Source organism: Pseudorca crassidens, chromosome 6 (assembly GCF_039906515.1).
Source record: "Pseudorca crassidens isolate mPseCra1 chromosome 6, mPseCra1.hap1, whole genome shotgun sequence".
NCBI lineage: Eukaryota > Metazoa > Chordata > Mammalia > Artiodactyla > Delphinidae > Pseudorca > Pseudorca crassidens.
Genome location: NC_090301.1, coordinates 70,238,561 through 70,255,935, shown reverse-complemented (window position 1 = coordinate 70,255,935; position 17,375 = coordinate 70,238,561). Strand labels below are relative to the sequence as shown.

General features: G+C 39.0%; 1 protein-coding gene across 8 annotated transcripts in view; it reads left to right on the top strand.

The window, feature by feature from the left end:
- Positions 1 to 17,375, top strand: part of TANK (TRAF family member associated NFKB activator) — an 87,870-nt gene that overhangs the window by 13,166 nt on the left and 57,329 nt on the right. For 4 of the 8 annotated variants that reach the window (XR_010944425.1, XR_010944424.1, XM_067741750.1 and 1 more), the window contains exon 1: positions 1,969 to 2,116. The exons of the other annotated variants lie outside the window; for them this stretch is intronic. The gene's annotated coding sequence lies outside the window, so the exon portion shown is untranslated. Of the gene's footprint in view, positions 1 to 1,968; positions 2,117 to 17,375 lie in introns of those variants that run through there. 8 annotated transcript variants of the gene reach the window in all.

Here is a 17,375-nt window from a genome sequence, read left to right as displayed (position 1 = left end):
CCAAGAGTGAACCCTAATGGAAACTATGGACTTTGAATGATAATAGTATGTCAATGTAGGTTCATCAATTGTGACAAACGTATCACCCTGATGGGAAGTGTTGATGATGAAACAGTCTTATGCATGTTTCAGGGTAGGGAGTATGTGGTAAATCTCTGTATCTTCCTCTCACATTTACCGTGAACTTAAAGTTACTCTTAAAAATTCTTTTTTAAAATGTGCTGTACTGTCATGTTTAACTCAATTACTTATTACAAGAAAACTGTTCACTGGTCATAATGCTATACACAAGAAGTTTCTGTTGTTTTTTTTAAAAAAGGTTTTTAAATTATGTTTTGGCTTTGACTTTAAAAAATAAGCCCAATATTCAAGTTAACCAAGTAGAATACACTGCAATTTGGCAAGTTTTTAAATTCTTGGACTTACTGGCCTAAGGAAAGAAGTATAAACATCCATGATTCAGAAATGTAGGGAGAAACTGAGGCAGTCAGAACCCCATCCTTCTGCTCTAACAGAGAAAAGATACTATCCTAGGAGGAGCAAGATCCTGGACCTCCCTGGGAAGATAGTAGCTTCTAAGTTATATGGGACAGCATGACTAGAAAAAAGGAGCTCAAGATTCCAGGGCTAGCCTTGCAACTTTCAGGATGAATAAAGATTCTTGGATGGACTGAAGACCTGTCAAGGTATGGCTTAGCCAAGACCACTAGGACAGGAGTGTTACAGGAGTGTTCAGGAGTGTTCTCAACTTTGGAAATTTCATCAAGTCTATGGATATAGAGCTATGCTCTAGAGCAGGCTCTGCCTGACAACAATATACAGCACTCATGGTCATTTTAATCTTTACTATGAAATCACTATTTCAGCACCCTTAGTATGCTTGTGCTTGGTGATAAAGTCTTTTTCAAACACCATTAACCCTTGTCAGATATATGCAAAAATAGTGAGTTTTAAAAATAATGTTTAATTAAATAAATAGTAGGTCATCACCATGGAAGCTTCTGAAAGTGCTACATGCATTCACCCAGAACAGTTATGCTCCAGTCCATGTAGAGAGTCCCAGCCTTCAGTGCTCTCAGGAAGCTTCCACATGTGCTGTGGATTTGACTGCTCTTTTCCTGAAAGGAGTCCTCGGGATGACCTTGGTGGTGGGAAGGAGCCAGCATGACATGAGTGATTCCAGACAACACCTTTCATTTACAGAGCATTCTGAACTTTACCACGACTTTTGCTTACATTATGGATTGATTCTGCAACCATCCATCCAGTGATGTAGGTTATCATTGTCATTTGTCAGATTTTAGAGTATCAATGTTCAATAGGTTAAGCAACTTGCCTGAGGTAGTAGGTATTCGAGCTAAAACTTTTCTTGAGTTATCTGTCTAAACTTTCTATCTTGGAGAATATTCAAGCATGGTTAGGAAACGGAATAATGGGGAATCGTAAGTCATGGGAAATGTTAAAGGTCTACTTGCATGTAGCAATCATTCAACTTTAACAAGTACTTTTAATGAAAGGTGTTACTAGTTGGGGGAAAACCAAATGTGTGTGTGTGTGTGTGTGTGTAATTTTTCTCAGAGTGTGGAGCTTAATCACCTTAATCACATTCATATAGGGATATGTTGAAAATTCGGGTTCCTGGGCTTCACCCCAGTTGCTCTGAACTCTGGGAATCTCTAGGGGTGAATCTACATCTTTAACAAGCCTCTCAGGTGATTCTTGCGTAATTCTCAGGTGATTCTCAGCTCACACACTGGGTGATGCTAGACCCTGTTATTTGTTGTTTGGCAAAAAGCTAGCCAACACACTCAGGTGACCTTTAAACTTGACATTGTATGCCTTTCCGTGGCTGTGGTTTTCCCTGCGAGGAGGGGCGGGGCTGCGCTGGGCGGGGCTTGGATGAGCGGGGCTTGGCTTGGATGAGGGGCGAGAGTGGGCGGGGCGGGGAGGGGCGGGGCCGGAGAGGCCAGGCCTGGAGAGGTAGAGGGTGAGGGGTTAATGCTCCGCGCGCAGGCGCTGCCCTCTGAACTGGAACGGAAAACAACTTCCGGTTGGAGTTACTCTGCCGGGCGCCGGCGACCCGCGGTGTGAGAGAGCGGCGCGGAAGCCCTGAACTGTGAGTAAGAAACTTCGTGAGCTAGTTGGTGTGTCCGAAGCCGTCGGGCACGGCGACAGAGAACTTGTGTGTGTGAGCGACGCTGGCCGTATGGGCGCCGCAGGGAGAGAAGCCGAGGAGCTGCAGAGATAACCAGTTCTCAGAGTGGGGAGGGACTTAGTGCGAGAGAAACCACCTGGGTCCCCATCCCCGAGCGGACCAGGGAGGGGCTTTCCGGGCCCGCGACGTCAGCGCAGCAACGACGGACCCCGCTGCGACGGCAGCAGGGGAGGGATCCTGCCCGACTCCGCGTCGGCTGCTCTCGGTGACTTGACTTCTTGGCTAGCCACCGGGGAGGCAGGGTTTGCGATATCAGGGTGAGCAGTGGACCCCGCCTGGAGGTCCCAGCCTCCTTTGAGGACGCGGGCAGCCTTGCAGAAGCTAGTACTATCGTTGTTACTCTTCCGAAAACTTCGTCGGTTCTTTCTGTTGTTTTTCCCCCAAGATTATTGCACAGTTTTGCTCTCAGCTTTCCTGTGGGGTGTTATCATAGCCTTGTCAATGAGAAGTTGGGTAACTTCCCGGAGGGTCACGGAGAGAATAGATGGCTGAGGCGGAAAGAGCAGAAGCAAACCCTGCCCCCAGTGGGAACCGGGCGTTAGGTGGAATCCCCAGCGCGGCGTAAACTGACTAGCGACGAGTTACGGGTGTCACAAGCTGTGCTTGTCACGAAGTGAAGAAAGAAGGGGGAAGACACTCAAACCAAAGAGTCTTTGTGTCTCTTATTATGCTGTAACAAGCAGAAGTAGAGCAGCCTTTGCTATGTCAAGTGTCATTTATCTCACAGATTCATTTGACAAGTTATATCTTAAGAGAGAAACCGGTAGTAAAGGAAGTGAAATGACATGAAAGTGAAGGAAAATAACGTGATCTGCTTCCCTACCACGGTTGGAATACACATTTCAAACGATAGGTAGCAGAGAAGCAAGCTCTGTATTCTGCTGAAAAATTATTTTGCCCCTCTCATTAGGGAGGGGAGGAGAACCCTAAAGTGATAGTCATGCATAAAGCAGAAAATGTAACTCCTTCACAGCCCTCTCCCCAACCACAGGTACTCCAACGTCTTCCACATCTCTCATGTGTATGTAAACATGTTGTTTCGCTTTCTTATGAAAATGAGATTATGTATGCATACAGTTCTATTATCTGGTTTTTCAGATGAAAAATATATAGTGGAAATCTTACCACATGTAGCTCTACTTTATCTTAATGTCAGCATGGTATTCCTTTGCCTGGATGTACCATATGTAGTTAACCATTTCTTGATATTGCCTGTCTATATATTTTGCTCTTGTTCTACAAAATTATCTGTATTTCATTAGGATACAGATATATTAATCCTCTGTGAATTATATGGCAAATATTTTCAAGAACTATCAGTCTTTGGTTTAAATGCCCAGGTTTTGTATCGCTTAAGAATGCTGTCCTTACTCAAAAATTATTAAAATATTTTCCTGTATTGTCTGTTAATTCTTTTTATAGTTTTGTATGCTTTACTCATTAAAACATATGAAAATTATTTTTGTACATTGTATAAGATAGGGTTTAGCCATTTGCCCTGAAATCATTTGCTGAAATCAATTCTTTCCCAACTGACTAGAAATACTACCTTAATATAGTAAATTTCCACCTGTACATGAGTCTTTTTTTTTTTTGGATTCTTCTGTTGCTGTGTTCTATTTGCCTCTTCCTATACAAATACCAATCTCTTTGATTAGGCACTTTTTAGTAATTCATAAAGCAAGTCCCTCTTCATTTGCCTTTTTCAAAATATCCTTGGTGATTGCGTTCTCTTCTCAGGTAAAATTTAAAGTAAACTGTTTATGTTTCATTAAAACGTAACTTTTGGGGGGGATTTTAGCCATCCAGTAATATTTTGTGACTGGTATGTAGATAATTTATATATCTGGCCAACTTTCTAAACTTATTGTAATAAATTTTTTCTCTTGAATTTTAGGGAAACAGTCATCTAAATATAATCTTATCTCCTTCCTTATACTTCTTTCTTTCTTTGGTTTAATAAATTTCTAGCTTCTCCAGAACAGTGGTGTATAATAACATTGATTCAGGCCATCCTTATCATATTTCTTAGTTTGTGGATGTTTTTACTGTGTCATCATTAAATATGAATTTTAGAGTAAATTTCAAATAATTTTATTTATCAAGGAAGTGTCTTTAATATTTCTAGCTACTGGGATTTTTGCAGGGAATGGATTTTGGATTGTGTCTGAAGTTGGGTTTTTTTGTTTTTATTTTTTCTTTTGGTCTGTTTGCATTGGCTAGCACTTGGAGAACAGTTTTAACTAACAGATGTTGAATGTTCATTTGGTCTGTATATTTCTTGTTGTCAAGATGATGTCTTTTCATTACTACTTACTAAACATTTTTATCAGGAGTAGAAGTTGAGTTTTGTCATACGGCATTTTGGCATCTATCATGGCCTATCATGTGCTTTTCTTCCTTGACCTATTAGAATGGAAAATTGTTTTAGTAGATTTTTTGGGGTTTTGTTGTTGTTGTTTTGTTTGTTTGTTTTTTAATTTTTATTAGAGTATAGTTGATTTACAATGTTATGTTAGCTTCAGGTGTACAGCAAAGTGAATCAGTTATACATATACATATATCCACTTTTTTTTTTTTAGATTCTTTTCCCATATGGGCCATTACAGAGTATTGAGTAGAGTTCCCTGTGCTATACAGCAAGTTCTTATTAGTTATCTATTTTATATATAGTAGTGTGTATATGTGAATCCCAATCTCCCAATTTATCCCTCCCCCCCTTTCCCCCTTGGTAGCCATAAGTTTGTTTTCTGCATCTGTGACTCTACTTCTGTTTTGTAAATAAGTTCATTTTTACCCTTGATTTCTACTTTTTGAACCAACCTTACACTTGGTCATTGTGTAATATTTAAGCATATAGGTTTCTTTTCGGTCACATTTTTATTTAAAATCAGTAATTGAGTTTCATCTATAGTTATCTTTTTACTGTTATCTTTGGCAGAGTTTGATAGCAAGGCTATGCTGATTTTCTAAAAAGAATTGAGAAGAGTTCCTTCTTTCTCTGCTCTGAGGTAGTTTAAATACAGCTTAAGAGCTCTCTATTTGAAGGTCTGAAAGAATTCACTCATGAACCCATCTGAAAGTACAGTGGACCCTTGAATAACACTTGGGGGTTAGGGGTGCCAAGCCTACCAGCAGTTGAAAATCTGCATGTAATTTATAGTCAGCCCTCCGTGTCTGAGGTTCTGCATCCTCAGATTCAACCAACTTCAGATAGTATAGTACTGTAGTATATATTTAGTGGGAAAAAAATTCACCTGTAAGTGTATCCATGCAGTTAAAACCCATGTTGTTCAAGGGTCAATTGTACATTGTTCTTAAAAACAGCAATAATATTCAGCAAAAAGGTCCAGAACTTTAAAAGGTCCAGAACTTTAAAAGGCGAACAAACAAAAACTCCTTAGAGTAAATCCTTGTAAAAGAAAGGGTGTGAAACACCAATAATGTCAAGAAAGAAGAACTGCTGTACTGATCCTGGTTATTTTTGTCCCCCACCTTCCCCCCCACCCCCCGTTCTGGGAAAATGCTGTAGGTAGACTGAGGCTGATAATAAAGTGTTTTACTGTTTTTTCTCTTCTCTACTCCAGTTTATGAAGGAAGGAGTGTTGCTTCTACATGGGCAAGCTCTTCTATGCCCTGAAAGAAACCAGGAGGGATACTCAACTGAGAAAGCATCAGTTTCACTTTGTTGTCATCAGCTTCCCAATTTTGCCAGGAAATTTCTTGCTTTAGAGGTAGTAACCAAGCTGACATTCTACTCTAGCCAAATCCCATAGGGGAGTTTCAAAAGGAGTGGTTGAGAACATATGCAAGCTCAGCATGCTTTTACTTATTTAATTTGAAGTGAAAATCAGTAGCACCGTCTAGGTATGTACATGGCCTCTGCACACACGTAAGAACAGGGCTGGCTTCTAAGGAATACAAACCATCCAACCAGAGCCCACCGTTTTACTCAGCTAATGGTTTACTGTTAATATGTGGATAGTATTGTATTATGTAATCTTTGGTAGAGTTACTAACTTTTATAAATGATTATTTTAAATATTTTTTGATTACTTTCAAGACTATTACCTTAGATAATGGAGTTTAGCAGTTTACATCTGTGAACTGTGGAGGAGACTTCAAGACACTCGTAAGTGTTATTTACAGAAGAATACAGGCATTATGTCAATGCTTGGATATTTGAGTATCTTAAATTATCATCTATTAATCTAGAACAGGTAATTATTGGCATAATTTGGGGGGCATGCCCTAAATAAATAAAGACTTGCATGTTTTTTAAAAGCATACCTATTATCTGTAAGGAAATGGTGAAAAATAGATAGCCTGTTGATGTAAAACTTCACTATTCTAACTACAGTTGATCCTTGAACAACACAGGGGTTAGGCATGCCAACCCTCTGCTCAGCTGAAAATCTGCATATATTTTACAGTCAGCCTTCTGTATCTAAGGTTCCTCCGTATCTGTGGTTCCACCATACTGGCAGTTCCACATCCAGGGATTCAACCAACCACAACTGAGCAATGCAGTGTTTATGTTTACCTTAGATGGGTAGAACATCACATGCCTAATTTCCTTTTTGGTGTTAATACTATTTAGTTTTGCACTTCAACCCATAGAATTTGATAAACAGTTTGAGAGAGGTCCTACTGGAGATAAAAAAGGAAATGAGGCAAAGCTGAGACTCATGGGTGTGGTCTTTGGCTATAACGTCTTCTTTTAACTCTTAGAAGATAGCACAAAAAGTTTCACCAAGTTTTAACATCCAGCAAAGTGGAGAACCTGGTCTGGGGAGCTTTTGGTTTGATCAGTGGGATTGTCTTACCTTGTTTATCCTGATGCATTTAGCAATCCAGCTTATGAAAAAAATACGATATCCAAATTCTGACACTACTGGATCTATGATATTTAAGTTTCTATTACTTTAGCTGCCTGATTGGAACATAGTAACAGTGTAGTGCAGTGTGCTATGGGTATATCCATAACCGAAGTTTACAACCTGGAAAGTGAGAACAGAAATGCAAGCTGTCATTTTGGGGAATTGGCTGCTTGTGTTATGGAACTTTCTTAAAAGTGGGAAATGATCGTAAGTAAATGTCAGGAGTGACAGTTCTCTTCCATTTCCTCTCTTCAGGCAAGGAAAACATACATACTTTTTAAGTGTCTTTAAAGGTTTACCTTAACCATCTAAGACAGAGGATGTTATTTTATTTATGTGTATATACTACATTGTTGACTTATTTTCTGCTTTTTGCTTCTGTTGCTTTGTGTGAGTGAGGAGGCAAACATAGAGCTAAGATAGAGAAAAGACAGGATGTATCTCACTTATTCACCTCTTCGTTTGCTAAGATGGCAACTTTTCTGAGATAGAATATGAACTCTTATTATTATTCATACCCCGAGGGGTTGGGAAAAGCAGGTGACTTTCTTTTCTAGGGCAGAGTGGAAGACGTCATATTTACTCTATGTGATCCTTCCCCCATCCTGAAGCTTCTGTAGATTTGAACTGGCATCTTACCACAAGTGTGAACCCTGGTAGAATACTTACCCAGAAGCAGAATAGTCTCAGCAGTGGGGGAAACCCAGCAGAGGACCTTTTTCTACTTACTAAATCACCCACACTTGTCTCTACTTGTCCACAAAAAGTAGACTTGTTAAAGATTTATAAATCATTTTAGGGGTGGAGGTGGTGGAAATCTACCTTTAGGCCTGTGATTCTTTTCAAACTTGAAATCCCAATGTATATAACTAATCACAGTTGAGCTGCTCTGGTTGAACTGGGCAATTGGTGGTAGACCATTGTTTGGCTCATACACCTGCAGCCTCAATGGAGCTCCAAAAGCACCACTACTTTCTTTGATTATTACTTTTTATTCAGGATTGGTTAGATATCATTTGGTATCATAATGCTGGTTGTCAAAGACAACAGGCTTAAGATATTTTTATCTATAAAATAAGGGAAGAAATGTTTGTTTAAAAAGAAGGAGGGGGACTTCCCTGGTGGCACAGTGCTTAAGAATCCGCCTGCCAATGCAGGGGACATGGGTTCAAGCCCTGGTCCGGGAAAATCCCACATGCCACAGAGCAACTAAGCCCATGTGCCACAACTACTGAGCCTGTGCTCTAGAGCTCACGAGCCACAACTACTGAGCCCGCATGCCACAACTACTGAAGCCCGGGTACCTAGAGCCCATGCTCCACAACAAGAGAAGCCACCACAATGAGAAGCCTGTGCACCTCAACAAAGAGTAGCCCCCGCTCGCCACAGCTAGAGAAAGCCTGCGCGCAGCAACGAAGACCCAATGCAGCTAAAAATAAATAAATAAACAAACAAGAAGAAGGAGGGTGGGAGGAGTTAGAGTACCACTTGAGAAAATTTAACATCCAGATAGTAGGAGTCATAGAAAGGGACACAGAAGGAATGAAATTGCTCAAAAAGTTATTCAAGAAAATTTGCGAGAACTGAAGGGTGAACTTCCACGTGGGTTAAGTACAAGATCAGAAATCAAAATGGCTCTGGACTTCAACAAAAACAAAAGGGAGCATAGTAAAACTTACAAAACTCTGAGGAAAAATTACTTCCAACCTAGAACTTTTAACCTGGCAAACTGTCCTTTAAATCTGAGGGTAAAGATATTTTCCATTATGAAGGGTCTCAAAAAATTTACTTTGCAGGCACTTTATCAGGAAGCTACTAGAGGGCTTACTCCACCAAATTGGGGAGTAAAACAAGAAGGATGAAGATTTGGGATACTGAAAATGAGGGATTCAGCTAGAGAGAGAGGTGAATAAAGGGAATCATCAAATTCAAGTTGAAAGAAAGTCTCAAGATGAAGGCTTTCCTCTAGGCATAGAAATCAACAAATCTAGACTTGAGCAAGTCAGAAAGGTCAAGGAGAGATTCTTCTAGGAAGATGAAATTGATAGAATAATTGAAGTGTCTCAGTGGATTGAGGAGTTGTAGTAATGATAATAAGAAATGAAACAAACAAGAAATTTTTTCAGGAAAAATGTTTTTCAGGAAAGGAAAAGGAGCCATAGTATATTATATGGCTCAGCAGTGAATAGCATTACGTAGTCATAAGAAAGTTAAAGTAGAATGCAAATCTAACCAAAAAATAGGATATAACTATATGAGGAGAATGGAGAGAATATAAAGGGAGGGGAGATTTTAAAGAGAGCTGAATCCTTATTTTGCATAGTGGGAAGACAAGTAAAACTGAAAACTCAGTAGTGGCAATATTAACATGTTATTTAGAGATACAGAGATAATACCAAAAAGAATCAACCAAAAGGGACTTCACTGGTGGCGCAGTGGTTAAGAATCCACCTCCCAATGCAGGGGACACGGGTTCGAGCCCTGGTCAGGGAAGATCCCACATGCCGCGGAGCAACTAAGCCCGTGCACCACAACTACTGAGCCTGCACTCTAGAGCCCGCGTGCCACAACTACTGAGCCCACGTGCCACAACTACTGAAGCCCACGTGCCACAACTACTGAAGCCCACACTCCTAGAGCCCGTGCTCCACAACAAGAGAAGCCACTGCAATGAGAAGCCTGTTCACCACAACGAAGAGTAGCCCCTGCTCGCTGCAACTAGAGAAAGCCCGTGTGCAGCAACGAAGAGCTGACACAGCCAAAAATTAAAAATAAAATAAAAATAAATTTATAAAAAAAAAAAAAGAGGAATCAACCAAAAGAGCTGAAAATTGTTGCCAAGGTGAAGCAGGAAATGGGAAGGGAGGAGAGTAAGGTACTACTGTTTTTCTTAAACCTTATAAAGTTATTTTACTCATTAAAATGTAGATGTGTTATGCTTTGATTAAAAATAAAATAAAAACTAAATTAGGGTGAAAAGAGCTAGGATGTTGGACTTTCACATCAAAGAGACCTGGATTTATCTGGGTCTTCCATTTTCTCATTCGTTGAACTCAGGCAACGTATTTAACCTTTTGAAGCTCAGTTTCCTTATCTGGAAAGGGAACATTAAAATAAGGTAGTTTATGTAAAGTAGCAAGCAGTTTTTACCTCAGCAGGTGTCAGTCTCTACCCCGTCCCTAAGGTTTCCCAGGAGGAAATAGGGAACCACCACCACTGTTGGGAAGCTTCCCATTCAATTATAAGACTAAGATTGTCCTTCTGGTTCATAGCTGTGTGCCTATTCAGATTGAAGGCATGGCACTGGGATCTATGCCCTTTCTAAACTATCTGTAGATAGTTAGAGAATTTAAATAGAATTGAGATGATTTAGAGTATTGGTAGGGGTAGAATCAAGTTATAAGGACTGCTTGGTGGGAGAACTCTGGTCACACTCAGATTTCTCTTTCAGCATGAACTTCAGTGCAAATGCCATTAATGGTGTCTCTTCCATTAATAGAGAAAACAGTTGTCACATAGACTGATGAACTGTGGGAATTTCATGGAACCAAGATCAACAAGAGTGCTGTTGCTCTGGACCATCTGCCAAAGTATCAAAATACCTTTTTTTTTTTTTTAAGAACATCTACCTTAGCAACTGCTATTTTTGTTTCTCAATTCTATACACTTCTTTTGGAACAGTTCATAAAGCAGATCACTGTGGAACAGAAGGACACTTTATGAAAGCCTATTTCCCCGCCTTGGTGCCTATTTGTGTAGTGTTTTACAGAGTACAGTGCTTTCCCAGTTATGACTTGATCCCCTATGGCAGTGATTCTAAATCTTTCACACTTGCTTCTCCCTCTTCCTCCCCTCACCGCCCCCTCTCCACCAAAAAAAATTATGATCCAAGAAGTCTTGGACAGGGGTGGCTGATCTGTTTTTTGAAACTGCCCTGGATTATTCTAATGTACTGACAGGTTGGGAGCCCATGTCCTACAGCATGCTGTACCCCAGACATTCTAAACTGGGACAGATGAGGGAACTGAGGTCCACAGAAAGGCTACAGCTTATTTACTCTCACCCATCAACAAGCATATCTAGACTGGACATGTTTTCTGCACTTCAACTCTGATTCTATCTTTGGTTGACTAGGCTTTTTAATTTTGATTCTCTAACTTGTATTAAGAGAGAAATTAACACATTTTACACAAGATGTGGTCTCAGTTAAAAATAAGATTTGGAATCTTATTTTATAGCATCTTTTTAATTTTTTCCAGATGCAAAAGGAAATGAAACAGAATCAAATTTTTTAATAAACTCTTGCTCCTCCACAGTAGGGTAGCATAACAAGCTAGACTTAACTAGATCTGAATATTCACATTTGGGATCTGGGACTTAACTAGATCTGAATATTCACGTTTGAGGAAAACTGGAGTGGCCCTGAAAAGAGTAGAGATTTGGGTAATTTTGGCACAGAGGCAGGTTTGAGAAGTTGGTTTGTCAGGCTACCCAGGGATTTTTAGTCCTGTCTTCAGGAGTATTCAACAGTAGGAGTAAGAAAGTGTGTTGCATGGTATAAAAATACTGTATCTGGTTTTAAACTTCTATCATATTATACATTTAAAGTCACAACCTAAACATCTTGGGAATGACTAGGAATGGAGATCTGGATATCTCTGAAACCTTATTTATTTTCTCACTGGAGTTCTCTCAGTTACTTCTAATAAGACAAGTTGTGACTTGCAAACATTTGCCCAGCAGCCTCTAGGTGTCCTCAGGGAAATTAAAAGCAGCGGTATGAAGAGCCGTAGAGTTCTGTGCTGGTAATTAAGAGCACAGAGTACAGCTTATAATTATGTAGGCTTTTGCCTGTTCCCATTTATCATTGGCAATATTCTCAAGGCTAAATGACTGTTCAGCGATTTCAACTGCGATTTAAGAGAAAATAGACCTTTTTGTGAAAAGGTCCTCTGTCTCCTGAAGTTTCATTCTCTTTTCATAGAAGAGCTCTCTCCTTTCGTAGTGGTTATGATTTAGTAAATGACTCAGAGATGCTGGAGGGGCCCCTAATCTGTTAACTCATGAGATTTTAACTACTTCTTTTTCAAAAACAACTTTGCCCTTTATGAATCTGGTGCAACCTGTGTCATCTCTTCTGGTTGGCGGGACCTTTTTAAGATTACTGAAAATATTTTTTCACACTTTTTAAATTAAAACCAGAAGATAGGTACAAATGTTCTACTCTTGTGAAAGATCATTAATAATACTATTTCATTATCATAAATTTGGTAGAGTAGAAGAGAGAGACTTAAGAAAAATAACACATTCACTCTACCAGAAAGTTATTTTTCTTGTTATTTAACACTGTATAAATGTTAACAGAACAGAACGTTAGATAACATTCCTGTTTGGCTAATAATCTCTTCATATAAGGTAACAGACTTATACTAAAATGCCTTACTATTTTATGCATATCCTAGTTTTCCTTCTGACGTTGTCCAGTGGGCCTATCCTCTTTTTTGGTTTATATTTGGGAGAAAAAAAGTGTGCATCTTGTGACACAAAGTGGTACGATAACAAGTATTGCTTCTTTCTCCCTCCACTGTTTTCTTTTAAAAAATGTAAGGGGTTTGTTTGTTTGTTTCTTTTTTGGTAAAAAGATTTTGGCCTGGTTGACTGTCAACCAGTATCAGAGGACATTAAAAACTTTAAGAATATAAGCAGGAGGGAAGGCATACTTAGCCATCATTTCTTCCTTTAGATTTCATTATCACTCAATTGGTACATTTTTCCTGACTGTTGTTAATTATGTCTCTGTTAGCACTTTTGTTCAAAATTGAATTCAATATCCTCTCCTCTCCCCCTCAGTATTTCTTCCTGTTTCTCTGTGGCTGACTAGTATCACTGTTTGCCTAATTTTTGAAGAATATGGCTGGTGAACTATCTTTAAGAAAATAACCTGATTACTTTACTTATTAAAATATAGATTATAGGACTCCTTCCCAGGCCAACTGATTCAGAATTGCTGGGCCCTGAACGCTTCCTTCTTGTCTGTTGTACAGATCCAGTTGGCCAACAAATCCTATTGATTCTACCTTTAAAATGTCTCTTGAATTCATTCATCTTTCATTTTCCCTACTCTAGTTTAAGCCCTCATCTTTCACTCAGAATACAGCAGTAGGTTCTTATGGATATCTTCACTTTGTCTCCCTCATTTGTTTATATTCCCTGCTGATATCCAGTTAATCTTTCTAAAAACATATCCATCTCCTGCTTGACAATCCTCCATTATTCCTTAATGTTAGCAAGTTAAAGTCTAAATTTCTTAAGAGTGACATTCAAGGTCTACTGCAATCTGGCCGTATCTAATCTGCTGTGTAGTATAGTTTATGTAGTTAGTGCACTCTGTAACTCTAGGGTGTAACTCTTTCCAATTATGGTCTACATGAACGGTACCTATAGGGATCTTTCAGTGCAGCACAATCACACATGGTGGCCCTGACTATGCACCTGTCTTAGCACCCTGACCTCTCCATCCTGTCTGTACATACACCTTACTTTCATAAATACAATACTCACCACCAGTCCCTAAATGCACTATACTAGTGATTTCTCAGAGCCTCAGCTCCTTCAGAGTGAATGTTCTTTCCCCTCTCATTCTCTACTTGTTGAAATCCTTCTCATATTTCAGGTCCCAGTATAAGCGTCAGATCCTCTGTGAAGCCTTCCACAGTTCCTCTCATGTTAATTGTTCCTTCTATTGAGCCTTTTTCCTGCTCATACTCTTTATTTAACAGTTCTTTCTTTTCTTCTTCTTTTGAGATAAAACTTAAATACAATGAAATGTACAAATCTTGAGTGAGCCTTTGGGTCAGTTCCTACAAATGCTTCTACCTATGTTTCCCAGATACCTATCAAGATACGCTTATACATTTTTACACATTTATAATTGATCTGTTAATATGGTTAATCATTTCCATGTGTTTCTGCCTTACTAAATTATAAGCTCTAATTAGAGCTTATAAGGCAAAGACTATGAGTTTGTCTCTTTCCCATGGAAAAAGGAGAACCTACTGTGTGTTCAGCACTGAACCAGTCTTGAATATTGTACCAGTTAGGATACAGCTCAGCTCCTCTCTTAAGAGACCCCCAAAGACACTGGCTTAAACAAATAAGACAGATATTTTATTTCTCTCACGTATTACAATTCAAAGTATAAGATGTCCAGAGCTGATCTGGCAGTTCCACAGTGTCAAGGACCTGTCATTCTTGTTGTTCCACATCTCCTTGTTCCACCATCCTGGAAGTGTTGCCCTCACCACAGTGTTTCGGGTGACTAACCACAATATTCCATCCAACTGGGAAAGGGAAAAAGAAGAGAGCTTGTCTTGGAAGTTATACTTACTTGCCGATGACCAGAACACAGTCACATGACCACATCAGCTAAAAATCAGGAATACTAGAAGAGGAGAGAATGGATATTGAGGAACAGTTAACAGATATTGCTTCATATATGATCTCAGTCTTCACAATAAACCTACAAACTATGTATAAGAAAACTAATGCTCAGAAAAGCTAAGTAAATGGCTAGAAAACTGCAGATCTGAGATCTGAATTCAAAGCCTGTACTTTTTTTTCATTCTACCTAGTAAAGTGTTAGGAGGGACTATATGATTGTTATGAAATAAAGAAAGTCATTAATTTTCACAGTGTTACATCATGTATTTTCATATCACATATTTTCACAGTATCATGTCTCTTCTAGGACATCCCACATAACTTTATTCCATACTTCTCATTATCTTTAAATGAATTACCATATCAACTGGCTTGTAACTTTTAAATCTATGATATCATTTATGAGGAAAAATCACTATATTTGCCAAGCAAAAGCTTCTATACTCTGTATTTGTTTAGAAATGCTGTCTAGTCATAAAGTTGAAGGAGATTGTCTTGTAACCCCTTCACTTTAAAAGCAAGGAAAATCGAGGTCCAGAGCAGATATAGGACTTGTCCTGTATTCCATTACTACCCTTGCTTCTTTTCAAGCATCATGGACAAGGACTAGCCTAATTAATCACTTCTATAAGTAACCATAATTGTTATACTTAAGAATTGTCTCAGGTTTGCAGAGTTGTCCTGATCTGGAAATTCAAACTGAACAATGCATAAGAAATGTGTGTAATCCTGGGCTGTTTTAGTGAAGAATGGATATTATCTAGCACAAAAAAAACATCTTTATAATTGTCAGGAACCTGTTTTAGAAAGGATGACTGCTATTTGACAGTCAAATAAAAGGAATGGGTGAGGTCATTCCTACCCATAATTCAAAACCCAAGTCAAATGCCATCTACCTCTCAAAGCCTTTCCTAAACCTTGTAAATTGATGTGAGCACTTTCCTTTCCAAACTCTAGCCTTTAAATATCTCCAGGTACTCATATATATTCTTTAAGTTACAGCTAATGGTGCCGTCGTCAGGATAGGTTTCATGTCTGTTTTGTTTTCACTACATCAGTGGCGGCCAGCCCAGGCTTTGTTTTTTGTTGGCACTCAGTAAATGTTTTATGGAATGAAATATCCATCATGGCATTTTAGGAGAATACTTTGCAGCTGGCTTTAATAAACAATCCTTGAACTAAGAGTTTCAAAGATTTAGTCCCAGTCACTTGCTTATAGCTTTGTAGCTGTATGCAGGTCATTTAACTCCTCTGAGCCTTATCAGTCAGATTGGAATACGAGTAACAGGAAATGAAGAGCTGGTGAAAAACTTTGTAAAAGGAACACAACATTAAGGTGGCACTATCCCTAAAGCCCCTTGCTGCATCCCACATAGTGCCTTACATGTATTAAGCAAACAACTACTTCAGTTTTTCTAATTTAATTGAATCATAATGGTATATATTTTATTGAAATCAAAGTTTGGCCCTAGTAGTTGACACAGCTTTGTTGGAGCTGGGAAATTTTACCAAGGGAAAATAAAATTATTGGCCCTCATGCAGGCTGATTCTCCTATCCTAGAACAGTTTCGTTATGAACCAAGGATCAATGAAAGAGGAAGCAGCCTGATGCCCAGGGATTTTCTTAGTACTTCTTCCTGTGCAAGCACATGCTGGACCTGGGAGGCAGAATAGGAACTTGCCACCCTCCATTTTCCATCTTACAGGAACAACCCAAAGGAAAAAAGGGACTTCTGTCAGAGGAATAGAGGTAGGTGTGACAGGACTATCCTGAAGCCAGGATTACCCTGGGGGTGGGATGCTTTGTATTCTGCCCACCCAGCTATACTGTCTTGGGCATCAGTGAGTTAAGTTTTTCCTTGTGTGGTATGAGGAAACTAGTAAACCAAACCAGAAATAAAGAAATTACCACGGAAGGCTTTCCTTAAAATACATTTAAAAGAGTGAAGCCATAACTAGAAGAATGTTTCCAAGGCAGAGCTGGCTCTAGCTTGGACCTCCTGGGTTTAGGGGATGAGAGTGGCCATTTGATTTGAGTTTGAGCATGTTTATTGTAAATAAAACCATTTCCCTGGAGCCTGGCAAGTTTTGCAGAAGACATACCAAAATGTAATTGAATTGTGACTGCCTCTTAAATTGTGAAATTAATTTTACACTTAACAAATGCTTTAAAAAATAGAGGAACAAGTGGCTTTAAAGTTCAGAGTGTTAATATTTGAAATCTGTCCAATTTAATTAACTGCGTCCCAGAGACTGTTTCCTTTTTCTCTGGTCAGTGTCACTGATCTAACATCCAATTTTCTTCTTTGTTGTGAGAAAGGAATTAAATGCATCATTTATTTAGTTGTATTGACCTGAATCATATCTCCCCAGCATACATTCTTATTTCAGGAAATCGGATGCATCCATGTGGAATTTACTCAGTAACTCTTCCTAGTGACATTTGTGTGATCTAATTCAAGGAACTGAAATGAAGGCTGCACATGATTTACTTGCATATGATGCAGCTGTTTTTAGTACTGTATTTACATTTTTAAAAGCAAGAATGCACCTTCTTGATGGAACAGACATGCATTTTTAGATTCACAGACTCAAGAACCGTAGAACAAAGAAGTTTCTTAGAAATTGAATCCAGACATCTCTTTTTGTTTTGAAGAGGTAGAAACTTGAGTCCCAAAAGATTTAGTGGCCCTGAACTAAGCTCACAGGGTCAGCCAGTGATAGAACAAAACAAGAAACTAGATGGGTTCCCAATTCAGGCCTCTTGTTTGTCCCAGATAAATATAGGTGTGGTTTACATTGACAATTTGTTATGACATCTGCAGCTTATTAAGACAGTG